At 39.7% G+C, this 17,846-nt stretch overlaps 1 protein-coding gene across 1 annotated transcript in view; it reads left to right on the forward strand.

The window, feature by feature from the left end:
• The window catches only part of KLHL32 (kelch like family member 32), a 224,746-nt gene that overhangs the window by 111,690 nt on the left and 95,210 nt on the right, over positions 1–17,846 (forward strand). The window lies entirely within an intron of this gene.

Consider the following 17,846-nt stretch of genomic DNA (forward strand, 5'->3'; position numbering starts at 1 on the left):
GTAGCCACCGACCTACACCAGAGCCACAGCAATGCAGGATCCAAGCCACGTCTGTGGCCTACACCACAGCTCATGGCAACGCCGGATCGTTAACCCACTGAGCAAGGCCAGAGACCGAACCTGCAACCTCATGGTTCCTAGTCATTAACCAGTGCACCACGACGGGAACTCCTATACAAAGTTTTATCAAATACACTTATGACAATATTAAAAGGATCACCAGGTAAGTCATTCAATGATAGACTTAATGTCTGCAGAAAATTTTCTGTTAGAACTCAGGACGTGGAGAGGCCAGAATTCATTTTAGTATTTTCATCTTTTTATCTCATATTCAGCTACATTATCTTTTTAGTTTTGATACTGGGAAGCTTAGAGCCATATTTGTGGCCCACTTTTAATAGTCATGAGGATATATGCATAATGTGTTTCCTCTCCTGACCTCATATTACTTACTGTTTATTTTCTGTTTACTCCCAGCTCAAATTGTCGATGTTCCTGATTTTTAAATGCTTGTGTTAATGCCTCAGATCCTTTGGAAAATAAAGTGAATAAAAAGATTTGGGACCTCTATTTAAAAGGTTTTGGAATCCCAGGGGCATTTTAACATTATTAGTAGGCTTGAATAGAGTGGTGCCTACAAAAATGAGTGTCTCCAGAATCCCAAGTTATTCTTAAATAAGCCATTCTGCTGGCTTCCTAAATTTTTTCCATCCTTATTTTCAGAACTAAAATGAAAAAACATGCAAATTCTGTAAAAATAAATGACTATTTTTCATCTTTGAAAATGAAAAAAAAATCCCCCAAATGTTTACATGAACATAAAGAAGAGTGAAAGTGAAAAGCACTATTCACCCAAAATTTTCACTTACTTATACATTATGTTATCTTTCTCTCTTTTTTTTTTCCTGGTTTTGGACCATCTGCCTGAATAATTTTATATAGATTTTTGTGATTATAATTTACTTCATTGTCTTTTCTGAAATTAGGTAAAAGCACACTTATCCACAAATGCAATAAAAAAATGCTGCCTTATTGTAGTACAATTTTTTCTTTCATTTGAATTATTTCTTGTGTGTGTGGGTTTTTTTTTTTTTTTTTTTTTTTTGTCTTTTCTAGGGCTGCTCCCGCAGCACATGGAGGTTCCCAGGCTAGGGGTCTAATTGGAGCTGTAGCCGCCAGCCTACGCCAGAGCCACAGCAACGCCGGATCCCTAACCCACTGAGCAAGGCTGGGAATCAAACCTGCAACCTCATGGTTCCTAGTCAGATTCATTAACCACTGCGCCACAACGGGAAGTCCTCATTTGAATTATTTTAAATAAGTTCATCGACCTGAAATTTCTTGGTCAAGAGGAGAAACTTTTTTTTTTTTTTTTTTTTTAAGGTTGCCTTCTAAAAGAGTTTTGTAATAGCTACTGTGGGCAGTGAGCTTTTAAATTTCTTTCCTTTGGAAAGAATTCTTGAGCCCTCTGCTGGAAGCATTTTGTATTTGTATGAGTAGTAATATATGGGAGTTTTGCAATTCTAAATGTAAGATTTTTTAAAAGCAAACGACCTGATAGCAAAAATATATGGTGCTTGTGGTTAATTTCAAGGCAGAAAAACAAAACTGGTCAAACAAAACTTTTGACAAAATTTATATTGCAAGTAGATATTCCATGAGTAGAATAATGATGCAAACATTCAAATGAAGGGCTAATTCAAATGCATTGAATGTTCTAAGTAAATTTATGAGTATTTTATTTCTTTTATATACTTTATAAAAACTATCCAGCTATATAGGTTTTTTTTTCTTAAAATGAGATCCATTAATTCATCAAATACTTAATGAGCAGCCACTGTGTGTTAAGGACCCACTAGGTGTTAGGGAGGCATGGATGAAAAAAAAACGCAGTGAATGCTTCTCAGAGTGGGTTGAACAGTGAATGGAAATGCCAGATTAACACACCATTTCATTTATTGGAAATGGGTCACCAGGGGCCTGAATTATTTGTGTGTGAAGCATCTGAGGATGTTCAGTGCTCCAAAAGTTACACTATTTTGGATAGGAGAATGAATAGTTGAACTTTAGTACCTCACAGAGTACTACCTGCATTTTACTTTGCAGGCAGAAAAGGTAACCATTTGATATATGATAACTGAATAGATGAAGTTCCTGAAAAACTGATGCTAGCTGTGCACCCTTATATTAGCATTTATCTGTGAGAGTAGAAACAGTTTGACACATGCCAAAGAGTATGGCCTCAACCTTGATTCCAGCCTATGGCAACTTTGAAGAATTGTTGATTGAATCCCACTGTAAAGTATCAATTCTGCTAATTGTTGCTGGAAAAAGATACCGTTTTCACTTCAAATCCCAAATCTCAGGCCGATACTCATCCTAGCTAACCAGTGCTAATGTGTTTCCTTAGTAAATTTGCTTTCCTCTTCTGCCTGATCATTTTCTCCTTCTGCTCTCTTTTCAAAACCTGTTCCCCCCTCATTACCCTACCTCTGGTACACTTATTACAAGAAAAACTTACCTTCCATTGAGAAAATAGATGCAGACAGGAAGATTTTCACCTTTTCACCCTTAAATCTCTTCCATCATCAGTTTCTTCTCCACTGGAACATTCCCATCAGTGTCTAAACATGCTTTATTTTTCGTCTTTCAAAATCCCTTTCTTGTTCTATTCTTCTTCAGCTACTATTTACTCCTCTGTTTTCCTTCACAACAGAACTTATGAAGAGTTACATAAACGCTCTCCCTTTTTCTCATTTTCACTCACTCTCCAGTCATCAAGTCAGGAGACTTCCATCCTCAGTACGCCGCTGAAACTATCCTTGACGGTCACAGCTGTTGCCAAGACAATGAAGTGATATCATTGTGACAAGCCCCCCCACCCCAGCTTCATTCAGTACAGCCAACCTGCTTCTCCATTGAAGACTTTTCGGGAGTTCCTGTCATGGCTCAGTGGTTAACGAATCCAACTAGGAACCATGAGGTTGCAGGTTCGATCCCTGGCCTTGCTCAGTGGGTTGAGGATCTGGTGTTGCCATGAGCTGTGGTGTAGGTTGCAGACACAGCTCAGATCCTGCGTTGCTGTGGCTCTGGTGTAGGCTGGCGGCTACAGCTCCCATTAGACCCCTAGCCTGGGAACCTCCATATGCCGTGGGATCGGCCCTAGAAAAGACAAAAAAAAAAAAAGACTTTTCTCTCTTGGCTTTTGTGATGCCACACACTCTGGGTTATTATTCTGTGCCCCCCAGATCTCCCCCCCATCATTCCTTTCCAGGTGTCTTTGCTTGCTCCTTCTTGCCACAGGCTCAGAATTCATGTGTCAGGACTCTCCTTTTTAAGTCTAACCAGCTTCCTTGATGGTGTCATCCAGACCCATGTTATTTGGTATGCTCTCATGCTGTTGACTGCCACTCCCTACCTATACTTCAGACTAGATATCAGCAAACTTTTTCTGTGAAGGGTCAGTAGTAAATAAGTTAGGCTTTGCAAGCTATATATAAAGCTCTGTCGCAACTACTCAACTCTGCTATTGTAGCATAAAAATAGCCAGAGACAAATGCATGAATGAATGGCTGTGTTCCAATAAAACTTTAAGGATACTGAAATTTCATATTATTTTTTTGTATAACAGCATATTATTAATCTTTTGATTTTTCCTAACTATTTAAAAAAGTCAAAGCCATTCTTAAACATTAGCACCCAAAAATGAAATTCTTAGGAATAAATCCATCAAAATATGAATAAGATCTATATGATGAAAATTAAATTCTCATGGAAGAAATCAATTAAATAAATGGAAATATATTCCATGTTCGTGGATAAACTCAATATTGTTAATATTGTCAGTCTTCCCTATTTGATCTGGAAAGATGAGAGGGGCCATCATAATCATAATCCAATCATAATCATAATCCTAGTAAGTTATTTTGTGGATATCGACAAACTGTTTCTAAAACTTCTATGGAGAGAATCAAAAGACTTAAGAGGAGCCAACACGATATTGAAGAACAAAGTTGGAGGACTGGTACTGCTAGACTTCAAGTTACTATAAAGCTTTAGTAATCAAGACAATGTGATATAGGCTGGAAAGAATAAACAAATAGGTCAGTGAAACAGAATAGAAAACCCACATAGATATAGTCATTTGATCTCTGACAAAGGAGCAAAGGCAACACAATGGATCAAAGATAGTCTTTTTAACTAATTGTACTGGAACAACCAAACATCCACATACAAAAAAACTGCCTCCCCTCGGAGTTCCCGTCATGGCGCAGTGGTTAACGAATCCGACTAGGAACCATGAGGTTGCGGGTCCGGTCCCTGCCCTTGCTCAGCGGGTTAAGGATCCGGCATTGCCGTGAGCTGTGGTGTAGGTCACAGACGCGGCTCGGATCCCGCGTTGCTGTGGCTCTGGCGTAGGCCAGTGGCTACAGCTCCGATTAGCCCCCTAGCCTGGGAACCTCCATATGCCGTGGGAGCGGCCCAAGAAATAGCAAAAAGACAAAAAAAAAAAAACTGCCTCCCCTACAACAAAATGGACCTAGACATAGACTTAACACCCTAAACAAAAATTAACTCAATGGATTACAGACCTAAATGTAAAATGCAAAAGTATAAAATCTCTAGAAGATAACAGGAGGACACTTAGATGGCTTTGGGTATGGTGATATTTTTTTAAGATACAACACCAGAGGCATGGCTCACACACACACAAAATGACAAGCTAGATTTCATTCAAATGAAAAACTGCCATGTAAATGTCACTCTCAAGAGAATGAGCATGCATTACCACAGATTGGGAGAAAATATTCACAAAAGACACATCTTACCTCCAGTAGTTACGCTCCTTGGTATTTACCCAAAGGAGTTGGAAACAACATTCACACAGAAACATGCATACAGATGATTGTGACAGTTTTATTCATAATTGCCAAAATTTGGAAGCAACCAAAATTCCTTCAGGAAACTATTGTATATCTAAACAATGGAATATTATTCAGCACTAAAAAGAAATGACCTATCAAACTATGAAAAGACAGAGGAAACTTAGGTGCCCATTCCTTAGTGAAAGAAGACAGTCTGAAGGCTACATACTTTCGAATGCCAACTCTATGACATCCTAGAAAGGGCAACACTGTGGAGACAGGAGAAAGATCAGCGGTTGTCAGGGGCTGCAGGGAGGAAGGGACACAGTGTTTTTAGGGCAGTGAAAATGCACTATATGATTCTATAACAGTGGGTACATGTTATTATACATTCATCCTAACTCAATACCAGGAACGAACCCTAACATGAACTGTGGACTTCGGGTACTAATAACATGTTAATGTAGGTTCATCAATTGTAACAAATGTCCCGTTCTGGTGGGACACATTGATAATGGGGGAGGTTATGCATGTGGGGGCAGGAGGAATATGGGGCTCTCTAGACTTTCTGCTCAGTTTGTTGTGGACCTAAGAATGCTCTAAAAATCAAGTCTATTAATGAAGAAGCGAAATTTAAGAAATGCAAGTAAAAATTTTGTCTTAAACCATTCTTAGCTCACAGGCCATGCAAAGATGTGTGAAAGGAGAATTTGGTCTTGTACTTAGAGTTTGCCAGCTAGATTCATATTTCTGTCTACCTGATCTCTCTCTTTGGATGACTGACAACCATCACAAACCTAACATATCTCCCAAATAGAATTCTTGATCTTCCCTCCAAACCTATTTCTTCCTTTATTATACTCTTGTCAATTGATGGCACCACGGTCTATCCAGTTGGCCAAAGCCTAGACTCTGAGCACCATACAATGAGGAAACTTGTCTGTCTTGCTTTTATGGTCATATCCACGGTACCTAGAAAGGTGCCTCCCACACTGTAGCACTCAGAAAAGATTTGCTATTTGAATGGCTAAATTTCTTTGCCATATGGGTTAATAGTTACCTTGTAGGAGTGAGAAATGGGGAAGAATGTAAGAAGGAGAGATAACATGTCCAAAATTACCTCACACGGTACCTAGTACATAGTAGACAATATGTAAACATAGAAATAGGGGTCATTGTTTGCAAAGTAGATTTATTTTTCCATAGAATTAACAACAACAGTTATAACAATAGCAGCCACATTTTTTTTTTACCCTGTGAAACATGCCAGGCCCAATTCTAAACATTTTACCAGGATTATCTCATGTTATCATTGTAAAGATTCTATTAAAGTAGGTAATAGTCATTTCCCATTTTTTTTTTTACATGATGGTACTAAAAATAAATGTGCCAGTGACTTGCCCATGTTCCTACAGTGGCCCCTAGAGCCATAATTTTACCTCCATTCCTTATACAGCAAATTCAAGGAATTCCCCAAGTGAACATGGCATTGGATGTTACTGAGGTATTTTTTCATAGGAAAAATTATTTTACGGCTTCCTTCAATGAAATGAGACATCCCCAGCCAAGCGTTCCTATACCATACTGTGCCCACGCTATCTTAGCAGAAATTACACCACAGAATAATGATTCCTTTTGGCTCTCTACTTCTGTCTCTGCTCAGGAACCCAGCAGTGACACAGTAGTAACCACCTATAAAAGAACATTGGCGCCAGCTCCATTTATTCTTCCAGAGATCTTCCATCATGGGACATCAGTATTTTAAAGTAATGTTTCTTTCTCCTTTGGCCATGCTGGCATTGCAAGAAACTAGCTCTGTGTGGAAGAACCTAGCTTCATTAATAACGCTCTATGGGAGGAAGCTTCCCATATTCATCACTCTTTAAAGGGCACGGGTTACAACAATAAGATCTGGTAATCAATTTGGCTTTTCTTATAACCTGTGATGACCTTCATGTTTCATTATATTTAATTGCTGGGATTACTGCTTTCACTTTGAGTTAGAAACTCAAAAGTTTGTTCTTTCTTTTTTTTTTTTAAATTAGGCCATATTTTAAAAGTAATGTAAGTATATATAATTCATCTCTTCACGTTGTTAAATAATGTATTTTGTTAATATAAACACAGTGAAGAAAACCACATTGGAAATGACTTTCTGCCAGATAGTCAAAGCGGGCCTTGCTCAGACTGTTTTCAGGGACTAAGTTTTTTAATATGAAGGATTATTTCACAGGCTGAATGGAATGAGCAGCTCCAGCCAAGTGCTTCTGCAGCACTCTGTGCCCACCGCTGTCAGAGCGTGACTTCCAGCTTAGTCATTCCATCTGACTCTTTTCTTCTTTCTACTTGAGCACCTCTCTTGAGTGTTTAATTCATCACTTTCCACATGTCCTACAATAGAAAAGGAAGAATGAATAGAACCATGTATAGAGCTTTAAGTTGCATTAATGGTAATAAATAAAATTTTTGTAGGGTAGCATGCAGTTTCCCAGTAATGTAATATAGTGTCCTTATCTCTTTTAGGTTTCTTCTTGGTATCTTAGAGGCTATGCTTCTGCCACCTGTCTGTAACCTTAGATAACTTGAAATCCACCAAACAAGGATGTGTAAACTTGTGAAGGAAAACAATAGACTCTCTAAGGGGTTTCCACACTTTTCTTTTTTACTAGTATGGTATTATTATGGTGTTACCTTTGTAGTTTTTTAAAAATATTCTTTTAAAATGTGCTTAAAATCAAATCTAGCTTTCTCTTTTCACATTCAAATAGATGGAAAAGTTGATCTCTTTCTTATAATTTGAAAATAAATTAGTATTTTAAAATGTTTGGTATTGAGATCTTTTAGAAATTTGTTTAAATGTTCTATATTTGGAAGAAAGCTGCCTGACAAAATTTGTAACTTAAGGAATAAACAATCAAATAACAAATTCATTATGTGTAATATCCAACCCAAAGTTGACCTTTCTTTGAACATATTACTGTAACTATAATTTGAAATGTAAATTTTATCCTCTTAACTGTTTCAACTAGATAATCCTCGATGAGAATTAGCGCAGGACCAGGCTCTCCCATGGGGTCTTTCGACATCTTCTAACCTTTTCTCCAAGACCTGTATTTTTCAAGCCTATAAATTTCTTTACTAAATAATTCCTGAGGTATTCAGGATGTTCAACAGCAATGAACATGAAATAGGATGGACCCTGCCATCAAAGTCTCATAGGTAAAACATAAAATATACACACTTAACTCATTTAGGGCAAAAGCATTTCGTCACCTGAAAAAGAAGCATGTAATAGTTAACATTTATCACAGATTTATGTAAGCAAATACTGTGCTAAGAGCCATGGCCTGTACTGAGTGCCTGTACAACATCCATTTTCTTTTTTTTTTTACATATATAACTCTAATTTAATTCAGGATAATAGTGCATCTGTTGTAAAAATTCAACTTCCCAGGTTCATTTACAGCTTTGAGTAGCCATATAACCTAGACTTGGCAGATAAATGTAAATGGAAGTATGTGGTAGTGTTTGTAGGAAATCTCTTGTTTTCCAATAAATGATGATAGACTCAGATGGCACAAGTTTTTGTTTTTTTCTCTTCCCTCTTTTTTCTTTCTGTTTTGAATGTAGATGCAGTGCCTGGAAGTATGGCAACCATTTTGAGGTCATGAAACCATAGGATAGGATCGGCCAAGTAGGAAAATGCAAGGAGCCTGGTTTGTTGTCACTCAAAGCTGCCTAATTCAAGTTTTATTGTAAAAATAAGTCCCAAATTGTTTAAGCCATTTTTCTGACATGGCCATACACAACTGTAATGATAAACATGTATTTTCTCAGTCCTTAATACAACCTTTTGGGATAGGTATTATTATTTTCATTGTACAAATGAGAAAACTGAGGCAGATAGAATTGAGTAGTTTTCCGGTCTCATTGAGCCAGGGTTTTAAGCCAGATGGTGTGACATAGAGCCCATGGGTTTAGTCCATAGGCATCTGTTGTGGTTTCGTGTCCCAGGAGATTAATCCCAGCTGCAGACTAGAGTGATGGAAGATATTGAAACACTTTGTACAGGAAATTGACTTAGAATTGAGTCTTGAGTAATGGGTAGGATTTTTTTTATATATATAATGATTTTTATTTTCTTCCATTATAGCTAGTTTACAGTGTTCTGTTAGTTTTCTACTGTACAACATGGTGACCCAGTTACAAATACATGTATAATTCTTTTTTCTCACATTATCAAGCTCCATCATAAGTGACCAGACATAGTTCCCAGTGCTACACAGCAGTATCTCATTGCTAATCCATTCCAAAGGAAATAGTCTACATCTATTAACCCCAAGCACCCCATCCATCCCATTCCCTCCCTCTGCCCCTTGGCAACCACGAGTCTTTTCTCTAAGTCCATGATTTTCTTTTCTGTGGAAAGTTTCATTTGTGCCATATATTCGATTCCAAATATAATTAATATCATATGGTATTTTTTTTCTCTTTCTGACTTACTTCATTCAGTATGAGAGTCTCTAGTTCCATCCATGTTGCTGCAATTGGCATTATTTTGTTCTTTTTATGGCTGAGTAGTATTCTATTGTGTATATATACCACATCTTCTTAATCCGATCATCTGTATATGGACATTTGGATTGTTTCCATGTTTTGGCTGTTGTGAACAGTCCTGCTGTGAACATGCGGATGCATGTGTCTTTTTCAAGGAAAGTTTTGTCTGTGTATATGCCCAAGAGTGGGATTGCTGGGTCATATGGTAGTTCTATGTATAGTTTTCTAAGGTACCTCCATACTGGTCTCCGGAGTGATTGTACCAGCGTACATTCCCACCAACAGTGCAGGAGGGCTTTCTTTTCTCCACACTCCCTCCAGTATTTGTTACTTGCGAACTTATTAATGATGGCCATTCCGACTGGTGTGAGGTGGTATCTCATGGTAGTTTTGATTTGCATTTCTCTAATCATCAGGGATGTTAAGCATTGTTTCATGTGCTTATTGGCCATCTGTATATCTTCCTCGGAGAAATGTCTATTCAGATCTTTTGCCCTATTTTCCATTGGGTTGAGGGCTTTTTTGCTGTTGAGTTGTATAAATTGCTTGTTTATTTTAGAGATTAAGCCCTTGTCAGTTGCATTGTTTGAAACTATTTTCTCCCATTCTGTCAGTTGTCTTTTTAGTTTCTTTTTGGTTTCCTTTGCTGTGCCAAAGCTTGTCAGTTTGATTAGGTCCCATTGGTTTATTTTTGCTTTTATTTCTGTTGCTTTTGGAAACTGACCTGATAAATCATTTGTAAGACTGATGTCAGAGAATGTTTTGCCTATGTTCTCTTCCAGGAGTTTGATGGTGTCTTGTCTTACATTTAAGTCTTTAAGTCATTTTGAGTTTATTTTTGTGCATGGTGTGAGGGTGTCTTCTAATTTCATTGCTTTGCATGCAGCTGTCCAGGTTTCCCAGCAATATTTGCTGAAAAGACTGTGTTTTCCCCATGTTATGTTCTGCCTCCTTTGTCAAAGATTAATTGACCATAGGTGTCAGGGTTTATTTCTGAGTTCTCTATTCTGTTCCATTGGTCTGTCTGTCTGTTTTAGTACCAGTACCACACTGTCTTGATGACCGTGGCTTTGTAATTGTGCCTGAAGTCTGGGAGAGTTATGCCTCCTGCTTGGTTTTTGTTCCTCAGAATTGCTTTGGCAATTCTGGGTCTTTCGTGGTTACACATAAATTTTTGGATTGTTTGTTCTAATTCCGTGAAAAATGTCCTGGGTAATTTGATAGGGATTGCATTGAACATGTAGATTGCTTTGGGTAGTATGCCCATTTTTACAGTATTAATTTTTCCAACCCAGGAGCATGGAATATCTTTCCATTTCTTTACATCTTCTTTAATTTCTTTGATTAATGTTTTATACTTCTCAGCATGTAAGTCTTTTACCTCCTTGGTCAGGTGTATCCCCAGGTATATGATTTTTTGGGGTGCAGTTTTAAAAGGTATTGTATTTCTGTATTCCTTTTCTAATATTTCATTGTTAGTGTACAGAAATCCGACTGATTTCTGAATGTTAATCTTATATCCTGCTACTTTGCTGAATTTGTTGGTAAGTTCAAGTAGTTTTTGGGTTGAGTCCTTAGGGTTTTCTATGTATAGTGTCACGTCATCTGCATATAGTGACAGTTTTACCTCTTCTCATCCTATTTGGATGCCTTTAATTTCTTTTGTTTGTCTGATTGCTGTGGCTAGGACTTCCAGTACTATGTTGAATAACAGGATTTTTGATATATAGAGATTGAAGAAGTTAGAAGGAGGGCATTCAAGGTGGAGAAAAATATATGGCCTTTTATGTGGGTAACATTGGGCTATTGGCTTTAACAAAGGGGCCATAAGGTTGCAGAGTTGGAAATAAGTTTTATACAGTAGGTTGAGGCCATATCATGAGAGTTTCTGAAAAGAAAGACAAAAGGTTTGAACTATATTCATAAATTGGGGCCTCATTTATGGAGAACTACTGAATTCTAATCAGAGTCACTCAGAACAAACAGTTCAACAGAAATATTTATGAACATTAACAAAAATGACAGAGATGTCTGTAAAGTAGAATTCATATGTTTTATTATACTTATTTGAATTGCTTCTTTCTTCCTTAAAAATAAGTTGTCTGTAATAAAGATGCAGTACATGAATAATTTAGAAAATTCTTTTCCTTTAAACATGGGCGCCACCTGGTGGTTAAAAAAATCCTTAGTGTAATGGTTTTGAAATGAAACTAAATTGATGGCAATTACTCATTGCTAGATCTTATGATTCATAGTCTGTCTATAAGACTCTTGAAGAACTTTATGCAAAGGGTTTTATGTATCTTGATCATTTAAAAGCTATTTATGTTGCTGTATTCAATTGACTTTTTTTGATTTATAAGTACAAAAATGTGATAATTTGCCACTTTTGCTATATCATACAGAAAAAAATCTTAAAGAAACAAAGTATAAAGGAGAATAAATGTTCTTATTTATTCTTATAAATAGCCTTAGGGTACAACCAATTTGCACTTCCACAAGAGCTTTCAAAAGTGCTTGTGTTCCTGTGTACACAGTAGTACGTTTTTTGTTTTTTTTTTTTTCTATTTCTTTGGGCCGCTCCCGCGGCATATGGAGGTTCCCAGGCTAGGGGTCTAATCGGAGTTGTAGCCATTGGCCTACGCCAGAGCCACAGCAACGCGGGATCCGAGCCATGTCTGCAACCTACACCACAGCTCACGGCAACGCCGGATCCTTAACCCACTGAGCAAGGGCAGGGACCGAACCCGCAACCTCATGGTTCCTAGTCGGATTCGTTAACCACTGCGCCACGACGGGACCTCCTTAATTTTTTTTTTTTTCTATTTCTTTGGGCCGCTCCCTCGGCATATGGAGGTTCCCCGGCTAGGGGTCTAATCGGAGCTGTAGCCATTGGCCTACGCCAGAGCCACAGCAATGCCACAGTTGTACGTTTGGTAAAGACCTTCATTGTCTGGCTTTAACAAGTTCAATTCCTTCTGGCTACTTAGTCCACAGATGCAAAAGTAAGTAATTAAAAGATCTCCTAAAGCAAGAAATGAGGATGATAGCTTTGAAGACCATTTTCTGGAGATGCCAACTCACCTGTTCATAAAGCAGGGGGAAAAAAATCACAGTGAGCCTTTCCGTGGCTATTAAAGACAGTCCATACCAGCAGCTAATGTAAGTAGCAAAGTCAAAGTGAGAGGGAAAATAGAAGAAAAAGAACAAGGAGGAGATTTAAAAGGATGGATGGATTGGTCAGAAGGAGCTGAAGAAGGAAAGGCAGGAACACCTTGGAGTCTGTGTGCTATCAGTCCAAGCCCTGCCCTCCCATAGTTCTGGTCAGGTGAGGAGATGGGGAGATTGCCCATCTAGTGGTACCACGTGCAGGATCTCACCTTACCTCCTATACTCCTCTTTCATGAGTGTCTGGTCTTGTGTTCTGCCTGAGGATATTGCTGGGACCAGGTGCCCCAGTCTTACTCCAGTCTGGGAGACCTTCGCTAGGGTTGTACAGATTCAACCCTTCTTGAACTGGTGGGCAGAGGCCATGTTTGGACGGAGTATTCAAGAGTACCTCCTTCCATCAGGGCAGCTGGACCCCTTCAGGACGGAATTCTGATGTAGTAACTCTCATAGGTATCTTTAGAGCCACTCTCTTCAACTGCAATTGTAGCTTTTACTTCTATTACTTTGTCATGCCCCCCAAGTATCACCCTGACCATAGCTCCTGGCCAGTTCTTATCCTCAGTGGATCGAAATGAGTGCAGAGTCTTAGCATTTGGGGCAGAGGCCAGCTGTGGACCGTTCCTCAGTTCACATGGCCTAGCTTGCCACTGCTGCAAGAAAGCATTTGTAATGAGATTGTCACCTTCCCAGCTAGTACTGTCCAGCTTCCCTCTCTCAAGCTCAGCCTCCTGTATTCTGTTACCTGGAGGTCAGGTGTAATGGGTGGCTGGGGGACCAGATTCCATACAGATGGCCTGTGAGCAGGAGGCACTTGTGCCCCACCTGAGATTACATCAGAACTGTTCCATCTAATCTCAAGATGCCCCCGGCTCTGACTCAACCCAAGCAGGTGAGCGACATCTAGGAAAGAGATGATACCTAGCCCAGTTTGGTGGCTTTGGTGGTTTTCACCTTTGCCTCTGCTTTCTAGACCACTTAGCTTTATGCATCCTGCATTTCTTGATCTCTTTTGTTATTTAGACATTTGTTTTGTCCACTGTTGATGCCTCCTCTGAGCTAAGCTCCTCCAGTTTGATGAATGACTAGATGTGTCAAGCTCCCCTGCACAACTCGGTGCTCTGAACTCTCAGGGTACACCTATCCCTCCTGTGGGTGGTCCTGGGGTGCTCTTTCCTCCTGTCTGTCCTGCTTTGGGTGCCAGACTAGACGTGGATGGGTATACATTTTTGAAAGGCCCAAAGGTAATGAAGACGGGCTCTGCAGCGCCTAAATTTAGCAGTCTCAGTTGTCTTCCATAAACTGGCACATCTGAGTGCCAGGGGCCATTTCCACTCAGTTCTTCTAAGCGGCCCATTTTCACCCAGTTCTAAGTGGCTGATGGACAGATTCACCATACTATAAATCATGAGGAGATGGAACCTTTGTTTCCCGACCCAAACACAAATACAAATTCTCTGGGAAAATGTGTCGAGGACCACCAGTCATCAAAGATTAACATAGTGGAATTTAAAAGACTCTACTGTAAGTGGAGCTGAGGAATGCTGGTTCTATTTCCATAAGTGAGACCCAGCTTTCCTGGTGGGTTTTGTTTTTTTGTTTTTTTTCAAACTATGCCCTATAAAGGCATGTAGAGATTTTCTGTGCTAAAGCATCTTTTAGGTAAACCTATGCTGTAATGAGAGAAGGGAAAAAACTACAGAACAAAACCAATAAACAAAGATAGGAACAGCGCCAGTATGGGTTTCTCTTGTGAGGTTTCTCCAGGTGAGCCTGCTGGACACGTTACACGTGCTGTGGAGTATTCCACTTGTCTCTCTGTGATATCTGTCTTTGTGTTTGGCATCACTGAGCCTTGGAGGTTATCATGAATGCCAGTTGTGTGAAATAAGCGCAACTGACAGGATTTAAAGGCTAAGACTAACCTTTCTAATCCATCTATTCCCCATTCCGTGCCTTAGGCCATGCCTCTTCTGCAAGAATACGCTACTGTGATGAGAGCTGCAATAATTTCCTGAATGTCAGTCAAAGCCTTTCTCCTTGAGGAGCTGGAGAAATTCCATTCTCTCCTTCTGACTAGACAAGAAAGGAGCTGTAGAGAGTTTTCAGAAAAAGATTAATGTTGGCATTTCTGGCACATGTGCTTATTAACTTTTTCACTTCTTTAATAGTTCAGAAATAAAATTTGTAGTCCTTTTACCTCTTTCCTCTCATGTTAGGCTCATTAATTAAATTAATTCTGAACTTAAAAATCTACCTAGAGATAAGCTAATTTGTCAATGAAGTATTATATGATAAACCCATCAATATTAAGTGAAAGCTTTTTTGTTTGGCATTGTTCTAAGTGCTGGTGACACAAAATGGACCAAGTCCCTACTCTGCTGGATCTTACATCCTAGTGAGTAGAAAATCATCCAATAGACAAATAGATATGTACTATGTTGAGAGGTGGTAAGTGCTATGAAGGAAAATCAAGCAATGTGAGGAGATAGGGAATAGGGTGATGGGGTGTGGGGTACTGTTTTACATTGGATGGGCAGAGAAAGCTTCTCAGGTAAGGTGATATCTGGGCAGAGGTCTGAAGGACATTAGAGAGTGAGCCACCCTGATGTCTTGAGGAAGACTGTCCAGGCAGAGAGAACAGCTGGATGTAAACACTAAGGTGCTCAGTGGATTCAAAGAACCTTTTATGGGATAGTGAAGACTTTGGATTTTTTTTTTTTTTCAGTGAGATAAGAAGTCATTGGAGAGTTCTGAATAAAGGAATGACATAACTTCATTTATGTTTTTAAAGGACCCATTTGATTGGTATTATTAAAAACAGTGGGAGGAGGCAAAGGAGAAAGCAGTTCAACTAGTTAGGAGGGTATAATAGTCTAGGAGGACAGCGGATTGGACTAGAGGGACAATGGTGGAGGTAGTACTGAGAATTATTTTGGGTTCTACACTCTTTTGAAGATAGAACCAACAGGAATAGCTGATGGATCTGGATGTGAGATATGAGGAAAATAAGAGGCTTCAAGAATAACTTGGGTTTTGGTGTAAATAACTGAGAGTTGCTGTTTGCTAAAATGGTAGGATTGGAATGGGAGCAGATTTGGAGGTTGGTGGAGAGTGAAGAGTAGAGTTTGGGGCATGTTCAGCTTGAGCTGCCCTTTAGACATCCAAGTGATGATGTGGAAGGGGCAGTTGGCTATCAGAGTCTGGGGTTCAAGGATGAGGTTGGGGCTAATGAAGCAAATTTGAGTGTAATCAAATTTGTATGGATTGTTGTATAGCCGTGGGATTACCTGAGGTCATCCACGGAATAAGTAGAGAGAGGAAAGAAGAGATCTGGGAACTGAGCTCTGGGCATCTCAAAGCTTACAGAGTGGAAGGAGTTGGAAAGCGGCTGATTATTGAAGTAGAAGAAACTAAGAGAGAGAGAGTGTTGTGCTAGAGACCAGGGAAGAAATCACTCCAGAAGATCGATCAACTCTGCTAACTGCTGCCGGCTGGAGTAAGATTAAATACCGAGAAATTTGGAATCAGAGGCCACTGGTGACCTAGACGAGAGCATTTTTAGAGGAATGATGGGAACAAAACGCAGCAGGAGTGGGTTTGAGAGAGAGCAGTGTAGAGCAAATAGCAGTGTTTTATATGGACAACTTTCCTGAGGAACTTAGTTATGAAGGGGGAGCCTGGAGAGATCTGTGGGGTGAAGGGAGGGGATTTTTATGTCTCATGAGCCATAAGGGCATACTTGTATGCTGATGGGAATTACCACCCAGTGAAATGGAACAGATAATGATGCAGGAACGAAGGAGAACAAAATGGGAATGGGGGGGTGGGATCTAGTGCACAAGTGAGGTGCTGAGAAAAGTAAAATGTGCTGATACAGGTACAGGAAGGTGGAACGGTAGATTTGGTGGTGGGAGCCTTTGGAAGATCATGAGATCACAGAAAAGAGAGAGAGGAGGAGGTGGAGGCTTAAGGAAAAGGGAACATGCGAGAGGGAGTTGAGTGGGAAAGCAAACTGACCATGTCAGTGTTTCTCAGGTTTCCATGTATGTCAGAAGCACAGGCGGGGGAAAAGGGGTAGTGTTAAAATACCAGTTGCTGGGCTTCACCCTGAAAGTTTCTGATTCAGTTAGGTCTGAGGAAGTGCCCAAGAATTTGCAGTGTCCACAGGCTCCCAGGTGATGCTGATGCTGCTGGTGCAGAGGCTAGACTTTAGGAACCACTGGGCTCGGGAAATGCATTAGGATGGTGGGAGCAGCACTGAAGACCTCTTTGTGCCTGGTAGTCTTTCGAGGAAAGTGAATTTAGTCAAGGTGGTTGTATGTTTTTCTCCAGCCCTGTTCCCCAGCTCAGGAGCTGGCAGCAGTAGGCACAAAGTTGGACCCCAACTAGGAAAAATGAAGAATTGATGTCACCAATATATTTGGGAAGTTTTGTTTCTCTGTGATGCATTTATATTCTTAAAATGTTATTGCTACATCTTTTATTTGAAACAGAATGGATTAGAGAACCTGAGATTGAGAAAGAAAAAAAAAAAGTGTATGGTCGAAGTTTACTGTTGTTGGACTTAGAAGTAAAAGGAGTAATATCCACCTCTGATCTCATATTTCAAGGAGAAATGTACGCCCCCTTGCCCTGAAATACCTGTCAGCCATACTGTTTCTATGATTTACTACAGAACAACATTCTGAAATATACTTTGAAAAACTAAAATTCAGTTCTTTTGTATTTATAAGATATTTATCAGAAACTGAATTTTAAGACTATTATATTTTTCTTTGCAAACGTTCACATCCTTCTACAACAAGTGGATAAGTACAGAGCCTTAGGAATTCTCTGGTGATTCAGCAGGTTAAGGATCCGGCGTCATCACTGCTGTGGCTCAGGTCACTGCCATGGTTGCAGGAAGGGGGACCCCTTCGTGGGCCCGAGAGTGGGCTCTTACCTAATACTCATAAATGAATTGTCCGAGGAGACATAAGTGCTGACAAAGCAAGAGACTTTATTGGGAAGGGACTCCAGGGCAGAAAGCAGGAGGGTCAGGGAGCCCAGGAGAACTGCTCTGCCATGTGGCTCGCAGTCTCCAATTTTATGGGAATGGGGTTAATTTCTGGGTTGTCTCTGGCCAATCATCTTGCTTGGCCGGTATTTGGTCTGACTCAAGGTCCTTCTGTGCATCTCTTAGCCCAGATGGATTCCATCGCCAAGGATTCTGGGAGGTTGGTTGTCTCCTCCATCCTAGTGGATCTTCCCAAA

Source organism: Phacochoerus africanus, chromosome 2, assembly GCF_016906955.1.
Source record: "Phacochoerus africanus isolate WHEZ1 chromosome 2, ROS_Pafr_v1, whole genome shotgun sequence".
NCBI classification, from domain to species: domain Eukaryota; kingdom Metazoa; phylum Chordata; class Mammalia; order Artiodactyla; family Suidae; genus Phacochoerus; species Phacochoerus africanus.